Genomic DNA, 9608 nt, shown 5'->3' with positions numbered 1-9608 from the left:
GCGGTTTGAAGAATAGCGGGAAATTATTGTCTTAGCGTGACGTCATTGTTAGCCAATGAGTGGCCTGTCGGCAGGTGTTAGGATGTTTGTCCAGTGTGTCGGTTTTGAAATATTGTCAGTCTAGCAGTGTGCCACTCACTGTGCAGCATCCAGTTTTCTTGTTTCTAGTTCTGCTTGATTTCCCCCCCCCCCCTACGTCATGGCACAACAGCCTGTAGGACACTCTCTTGAGATGCAGAACTTACAAGCCTTGGTACAGAGTCAGGTTAATCAGGCTGTGGACAGAAGCAGTCATAAACTTTTGGGCGACCTAGAAAAGTTGATGGCAGCCCGTTTTGACGGTCTCAAGAAGGACATTACCGACGGCCAGCGTCAATTTGCCACTTCTCAGCTTTCGGCCATTAAAGAGATCAAGTATTCCGAAACCCCAGCATTTAAGAAGAAAGGCTGTGAAGCTCAATACAAGTATAACCAAAGAGTTGGAGATCACTTGGCTGAAGCCCATTCTCAGCTGCATCTTTACCAGATCCTGTTGACAACCATGTCACCGAGGCTAAACAGCAAATTATAAAAGGTATTGAACTCGTTTCTCACAGGCAAAAGCTAGTCCGTATGGCAGATAAATCTGAGTATGGTTGGTATACAGTCGATGAATATGAAACCCACGAGTTGGCAGACGGATCCGACGATGAAAAAAGAATACACAAGTCAGAAGCACGAGCCGCTAAGAAAAGAAAAGAGCAAAGCGCCAAACGCCGTTCTAAAGTTTTGAACTTTGGTAACTCACGATGGAGTCCATACCCGCCTTCAGAAAAAGACAAGATTTCTACAGCTACTTCTTCATCGTTTGGCACCTTTAGTCAGAGAAAACCTGGTTCATGCTTTGCCTGTGGTAAAATTGGCCATTGGCGGAATGAATGTCCTTTGGTGCAGGCTACAAGAACTACCCCCACTGCGGGTGTTGACAAGATAAGTAGTTCTTTTGATAACTTTGTCGAGTTTACATCCTATTCGGAGATGGATAATAATTGTGATGCCGTCGTGATTGTTTTGGGCCATAGAAATTTTTCCGATTTGTTGACTTTTAATGAGTCAATTGGCAAGTCCTCATCACTGGAAGATGTTAATTGTCGTAGTCTAAACGATGGTGATTCCGAAGAGCCACTGGTTTCTCCTCGTGGCAGGTTGGTTTCGGCTGTTAAATTTTGGGAATCGGCGGGCGCTAGTGTTTCTGTTTTGGACGTAATTTCCAATGGTTACAAATTGCCGTTGAAAGATTTGCCGGTTAGAGCTTTTTTTCCGAACAATCGTTCGGCGTTAATCAACCCTGATTTTGTGGAGCAAGAATTATCTAAGTTGCTTTCTAAGGGTTGCATTTCGAAAGTTTCAGAGGCGCCTTGTGTAGTAAATCCTTTGACGGTTGCTGTTAGCGGCAGTGGGAAATCTAGATTGGTTTTAGACTGCAGACATGTTAATTTGTGTTTATATAAATTTAAGTTTCGTTGTGAAGATGTCTCTTTAGCGAGACAGGTTTTTTCTGTTGGTGATTATCTTTTTTCATTTGATATCAAATCGGCGTATCATCACATTGAAATTTTTCATTTTCATAGAACCTATTTAGGTTTTGCCTGGAAATTCGCTGGGGATAAGAAACAAGTGTTTTTTGTGTTCAACGTTCTGCCTTTGGTTTGGCTACAGCGCCATATATTTTCCAAAGTCACAAGAGTTCTCGTGTCCTGGTGGCGTTCTCTTGGCTTTAAGATTTTCATGTTTTTTGATGATGGTTTAGGGGTAGGGGGTGGGGCAGGAGTGAAGGATGCAAGTCGGGTAAGTCGGATTGTCAAGTCAGACATTTGCTCCTTTGGGTTCTTATTGGCTGATGAGAAATGTCACTGGCAGCCACAGCTGCTGATCGATTGGTTGGGTCATCGCTTTGATATGCAGCGGGGACTTATTAGGGTGACCGGACGATTTTTAAAACTGAATTTTTTTGCCAAAATCTTGATGGCACCTGTTGAAAGTGTTGGTACAAAGTCCAAATCTGAAAAAATAATTTGACTAATTAGCATGATCACAATTTGGCAGCCTCTGGAAAATCAAAGTTTGCAAATTCTTTCCCTGAGAATATTGTAATGAGGAATAATGAGACAACATGACCAAAAATCGGATCAAATATTGTTTAAACTGGCTCAAAGATGACTAACTGTACAATGAGTCTGGTGAAAGGTGCATTGATAGTTTCCAAATTATTTCTGTGAGAATATTGTATGGGTTGATGAGTCCCAGTGAAAGAAAATGGAAGATTGTCCTCACGCTGACCTTTGTGTTTACAGTATCATGGATACAAGCCATTGTTTCTGGTCAGAGACAGGTGCGCACCGGTGAAAAAGCACGTTGTTCAAGTACGGCACTATTGCGAACTTTACTTCCTGCTTTGGAAAAACCGTGGGCGCTAATTTGCGCTGCATAGCTGAGCTATTTTAGAGCACAAAACAAGTAGAAAAATATGTAAGGTACAATTTGCCCGCATGGCCATTCCTTCCCTCCTGGAAAATGATGCCAAAAGTCATAGCCGTTTCAAAGTAAAAATTTCGTCAGCAGTTTCTCGGTAGAAAAAAAGACCTGTTTAGGAAATTTTTTGCACTCATCTTGACTTCCTAGTCTTCACAACATTCACTGTGAAATGCAAGTCACGGTTTCCGTTCACGCGATCTCTCACAGCGACCGTTCGCGTACAAGTAGACGACTTCCAAGATGGCGTCCCCTCTGACTTTTGTTGACAAAATGTGTTCATGAACTTCAAGATTTTCACGTTATTACCTTGTTCACAGACATTAATGTGCACAACTGTTGCATACCTAAGGTAAATTTGTACAATTTATCACTACCTGGGTCCCCCTTTATGCCTTCGATTTCGAGCATTCACCCTCAGAAAACTTGTGTCAGCCCCATTGTAGGGAATAGGAGGGCCTCTCGTCCGGTCACCCTAGACTTATATCAGTAACAGATCAAAGGATCAGAAATTTGACTGATTCCATTCGTTGCTTAGTGAATGAGATTGCAATGGGTGTTTTATTGTTCAAGGCTAGATATCTGGCTTCTATCATTGGTCAAATAATTTCGATGCAGGGTGGCATAGGCCCACTGGTCAGACTTCGAACAAGATATTTGTATATTTGCCTCGAAAAGCGGGCAAGTTGGGATTCTGTTGTTCGTATTGATTCGTTTGCCTTAGACGAATTAGAATTTTGGCTTCGCAATGTTTGTCGCTTGAACGGCACTACTCTTTCACATGTTGATCAGTGTTCGGAAATTGTGTATACAGATGCTTCGGCTACTGGTTATGGTGGTTATCTGGTTTGTCACGATGGGAAAGAAACTGTAGGATTGTGGTCAAAGGTTGAATGTCAGAAAAGTTCGACTTGGAGAGAATTACAAGCAGTTTTTCGTGTTTTGCGAAGCAACAGTGAAGTTCTTAGAGGTAAAAAGGTGCAACTAAATACTGACAACAAGAATGTTGTCTGGATTCTTCAAGCTTGGAGTAGAATTCCCGAGTTGCAACATCTAGCGGTTGCTATCGTTATGCGCCAGTCAATGTAAACCCCCACCCCCCAACCTCGGGGTTTAGTGGGGGATTTGGAAATTAGTCCTGTGAAATCTGCCAAATGCCCCACCCCCTGGGGCAAGACAATCCGGAAAATCCCCACCTAAACCAAGTAAATCCCCCACATACGGGGGTGGGGAATTTGTAAATTCCTACACACAACCACTCTTTGGAATTTTCATTTCATGTCGTAAACAACCTGCATCAATATAAAAAGTTCATGTTCAACTTTAGAACAATTTTTATCATTTAAAACAGGGTTTTGTGACATTTATGCTGTTCACAAATGTCTATCACAATCAACACAAATAGATCCAGGAAAATAACATGCTTTTCGCATTTGTTTTTCAGCCACTTATACTGTGACCAGATAAAAGTGTTGAGGTGTCACAGTCACGTCACCTATTTTGGAGCAAAAATTTACAATATTTTTCAGTCTAGTTTGCTTGTATGTTGTCAGGCATAAACATATTTCAGGCTAGAACAAATGATTTAATTAGATCAAAACACCAGATGTATCACACAAGACATGTCGCCTCAATAAACTAATTAAAGCTGATAAACAAGATACATGATGTCCAATCTCACAAGTGCAGCTTTTTTGTCTTCTCGCTCTCATGTTACAAGCATAATGACACATTCTACATCAGTCATGCACTGATTTAAAACAAGCAGAGGAATGAAAATTCATAATGATCCGTGTTTATTCATCATAAAACACGGCAGAAAGATACTGTGTAAAACTCAACAGAACAGATGATCAGAATGATCACACTGATGAAACAGAACTGTTTCCCTAGCTATATGGTTCATCATGAATAAATTTGATAATACATTTAGCGGACATAAAAAGGAATCCCGTCGTGACCGAACATGTTTTCCAAATACACAAGCAATTTAAAGGGACAAAGTCGGCCATTTTCATGAATTTTGTTTGATGTGAGATACTACTTATATTGTTTGACATGTCGAAAGATACCGAAAGAATGGCTGACCATGCTATATTCGATCCCGGTTTTAGACACGATACATGCAAACCATCGCGAAAATGAATTAATGGTCATGACCATTAATTCGTTTTCGCGATGGTTTTACTTAATTTGTATAAAACTGGGGTCGAATATAGCATGGTCAGCCATTCATTCAGTATCTTTCAACATGTCAAACAAAATAAGTAGTATCAAACAAAATTCATGAAAAATGGCTGACTTTGTCCCTTTAAGCTTTATCAAAAATAGAGTTGACCCGGACGTCTTTTTAGTGCTGGACCATGTCGATGACGCATCGTGAACATACGAAATGTCACGCTCACGTGGGAAAATGCGGGAAATTTTGCGTATGGTATGTTCAGTTTTCCAAAAAATAAGAATACACGGCGGATGAAAATCGTTTATTTAGTTATCGATATTTAAGCCATCAATCACAAATATACTGTCATACACACCTCTGAATATTGCTGCATCGCGTTCATCAATAGCCAGTTGAAAAGCTGCTTACCGGCCCACATGGCCTTGACAGCCACCTTTTGCCATGCTACCGCTCTGAACAACAACATCCATTACCAGGGCCTGAAAATTTCTGTTTTTTCCCACTGGTCCCAGGACCAGTGACCTGTTTTTTTTTTCACTGGTCCAAAGGTAAAATCCACTGGTCCTCAAAAATTTGCATAACAATACAAGAATGATTCATTTCTCATACTCATGTTATATATGCATTTCTATCAGATTTGCTTGGGATTTACATACAGCATAAACTGCCAATCTTTTTAATACAGACACACTGCATAAACATTTACTTGGTAGTTTTCTCAAGTTCTTGTACACACACTTGACATGTTTTTTACTATTGCTATAAAGTTCACTTCATTTTTATAATTGCCCAGCGGTTGATTCTTTTCCATTTAAATTGTAAAAAATAGGTTGAAAACACCAAATATCTGAGAGGGACTTCTTTTTCCTTTGATAGCAATAGCAAATTGCCATAACGCTGTTTTGACAAGCTAGGCGGTTCTTGTTAAGGTCAACTACAATCGAGCTAGGGGGTCTTGACTATATAAAGAATGCAGCATGGTGACCTTCTAAATTCAGAAGCTTGCTTGCCACGGACGATCGGAAAGTTGTAATGAGACTCCTTCCAGAGAATTTTACTGCAAAATACTACTTTAATAGACAGAGATATAATATTTTCACACAATTTTGGGGTTGCTGATATTTTTAGCTGAGGCTATGGTCTGGTTTTTACCACATTAAATTTTACATGTAAAATGAGTACGTGGCCCGTCATTTGATTTTTGCAGTGCAGTGGCTAGTGGACGCATATCGCCTGGCTCAAATCATGAATCGCAAACTGTAATAGAGTAACTGATTTTCCTTTAGAGTTTATGTTGTGATGAAAGAAATAGACTAAATTTTAAATGTTTGATCGACGCGATAATTATTGTAATTATGTACCTATAAGACGTAGTCTCTCAATGGAATGGGCTCTTGGTTTTAGTGTAACTGGCTTTAGTGCGTCTCTGCTACCTCCATGGTTTCAGTAACTTCGGTATTTTGGGGGGGGGGGACGTAGTTTCTAATTTTTCGTCAAAAGACACTAGAACACAATCTGGGAAAAGCACTGGACATTCCCTTGCAAAATAAATTGGCTCCTTTTTTGTATTGGTCTGCGGACTTTTTAGGGGTAATTAGTACTGGTTCGGGATAAAAACACTGGTCCGGGACCTCGGGTAATTTTCAGGCCCTGCATACGTGCGCATGCGTAGTTATTTACGAACATATTCTGGGCCAGTCCGTCAAAGGAATAGTGGGATCAAAACGAGGCAATTGCACCCCCTCGGGCACAGTTTCATGGCACACACGGTCTAACCCCCCACATTTTTCCCGTATCGCCCGAGGTGGGGGGGGGGGGGGGTGGGGGTTTACATTGACTGGCGCATTAACTTTTTGACCGGTATCGATGTTGTTCTGTTTCCACGTTGGGTGCCAAGAGAGAATAATGTGAAGGCAGATTTGCTCAGTAAGTATATTGATGACGATGATTGGAGTATAAGTGACGATGTGTTCAGCTTCTTGGATAATATTTGGGGACATCACACTGTTGACAGATTTGCTTCTAGCTACAATGCAAAATGTGGTATTTTTAATTCCAGTTTTTGGTGTCCAGGTTCAGCGGCCGTAGATGCTTTTTCTCTTTCCTGGGAAGGAGAAAATAATTGGCTAGTTCCTCCCCCGTCTATATTAATAAGAGTTGTAAAGAAGTTGAATTCTGATAGAGCTAAAGGGACTTTAGTGGTTCCTTTGTGGCGATCGGCGCCTTTTTGGCCATTTTTGATGCCAAACGGTGATAAGTACGCCGTTTTCATTCGATCAGTTCGTATTCTGCCGAAATCCGGCGTCATTGTCAGAGGGCTGGGTAGAAACGGGATTTTTTCAGGTCGTCCTCTGAATTTTTGTATGATTGCACTTCGAGTTGATTTTTCGAGCTGAACGATTTATATTCCCATTGATGTTTTATTGCTTGCAGGTCTAGATCTCGACAACACTGTTAAGACAGCAGTGGGAGCATCTTTACAGAATCCAGACTTGGAGCGACTGGCAGAGAAGTTTCCCATTCATTTGATTGCTTCAAGAAGTGACAATACAGTTAAAAAGTATTACAGTTACTTCAAGCGTTGGGACCAATTTATCCGCAACAAGGGAGAGATTTCCTTGCCAGGGAATCCGGTGCACGTTGCTTTGTTTGTTACTTATTTACTAGAACAAAATTGTTCTCCTTGCGTTATTTCAAGTATTGTTTATGGGATCAAGTGGGCACATAGTGTATGCGGTCATGTAGATCCTTCTTCACATCCTTTTGTCATCAATTTATTGGAGACTTCCAAGAGGCATGCTCCAGTAGTTAGAGGAAGAAAAGATCCCGTATCTAGTGATATGTTACGTGGACTTTGTCTAAAGTATCAGTCATGTAATGATTTATTAGTGTTGCGAGATCTTGCGATTATTTTGCTAAGTTTCACAGGTTTCTTGAGATTTGATGAAGTTAGTAATTTGAGATGTTGTGATGTGCTTGTTAATCCAGGCCATCTTGTTTTGTGTATTCAACGCAGTAAAACAGATCAGTTTCGGCAGGGCGATAAGTTAGTAATTTCCAAGCTTAGTTCTATCGCCTGCCCTTATGCTATGTTATTGAGGTATGCCGAGGCGGCTGATATTGATTTTTCTTCTTCCAGTTTTTTGTTCCGTCCTCTTTATTGGTCTAATAGCATTTGTAGATTAGTTTCTGTTAATAAAAAGCTTAGTTATAGCAGAGCAAGAGAGTGCATTATTGCACGTCTGAAGTAGGTTGGTGCTGATGACAAGTCGTTTGGGTTACATTCCCTTCGTTCAGGCGGAGCTACTGCTGCCGCTAGTGCTGGCATTGGAGATCGGTGTTGGCAACGTCATGGAAGATGGAGATCTTATGCCAAAGATGCCTATGTGGTAGAGTCTTTGAAAAATCGTTTAGCTGTTTCTCAGAGTTTACTTTTATAATTTATAAAAGTGTTTTTCTCTTTTCCCGTTCTTTAAAGTTGAGTCTATAGTGTACTGGCACCGCAATCCTATATATATTGTGTCGTAGTGCGTACTTATAGTCTAGAATAGACATGAAATTTCCCGCGGTTTGAAGAATAGCGGGAAATTATTGTCTTAGCGTGACGTCATTGTTAGCCAATGAGTGGCCTGTCGGCAGGTGTTAGGATGTTTGTCCAGTGTGTCGGTTTTGAAATATTGTCAGTCTAGCAGTGTGCCACTCACTGTGCAGCATCCAGTTTTCTTTGCTTTGTAATATTTTTTTCAATTTTTGAATTTGTATTGTTTTCGTTTTGATTTTTCGCTTTGCGTTTAAAAATTTTCAGTTAATTTTCAAGATTTGCCCGATATCTTTGAGCACATGTAGCACTGCAATCGGGTACAGGTTTCCAGTCGTATTTTTTCCCTAATTTTAGCTTTTAGGGTTTTTGTTCTCTGGTTTTTCCTGGGCGGCTATGTGCTTGTTTCGTGTTTGCGTTTTTGAGTATCTTTGCGGGCAATTTGCCTTGCTTATAGGCAGAAGAGCTTCCTTTTCTTAGTTTGCTTGCTTTGTTTTTTGTCGTGTTGCCATAGTTAACTTTCCAGTTAATAAACATTCGGTCCTGCACAGGATAGTGTACTGGCACCGCAATCCTATATATATTGTGTCGTAGTGCATACTTATAGTCTAGAATAGACTATCATAATGAGCCGGAAGGCGACGAACAGAACTGACGATTACTAATTAATTAGGGTACCACACCTAATCCCGTTACAGAATTAACGACGCGTTCGTCTTTAGTGAAACATCGCTATTTCGCCGGGTGCCGGCCTCCAACGAAAACGCTGAATTAGCAAACTGTCAATTCTGGGTAATTAAAGTATAGTTGACGTGCACACAAAGCGACGATAGGTTAACTATAGGTTAACTATAGGTTAACTATCCTACTATCTTACAAATCAAATACCCATTCCTTACACTTACACTCACTCTACATATTTCTCTCCACAAAGCACCTTCTTCCATCTCTTAAGGCATTATGCACCTCGAAAGTGAAAGACTTAAACTTTTGCTCTAACTTTACTCAAGGGATCTTTCAATCATTCTCTTTCAAAATCAAGAATAAAAATAGGGGGTCACAGTGCAAATTTTGGTACTAGAGAAACAAATTACCCAAGATTTACCGATATGAGAAATTCAAAATGGCCGCCATCCCTGTGTTAACTCTATGGCGAAAAATAAAAATTTTCGAATATCGATAAACTAAGCCGGTGAAATGTTTTCTTTCACCAAGAGCTTTAAAATGAACCCATACATGTGGTATATCAGAAGAGAATTGTAAAAATTTGAGAGTCCGAATGTCTGTCCCCGAGGTGCCTTCTACCTTAACTATCAACCGTAAGAGCTCCCTGTCAACCCTCTATACATTTCGATCTATCATCATCAGACTTTCACT

Source organism: Ptychodera flava, chromosome 13 (assembly GCF_041260155.1).
Source record: "Ptychodera flava strain L36383 chromosome 13, AS_Pfla_20210202, whole genome shotgun sequence".
NCBI lineage: Eukaryota > Metazoa > Hemichordata > Enteropneusta > Ptychoderidae > Ptychodera > Ptychodera flava.
This window is presented reverse-complemented; position numbering follows the sequence as displayed.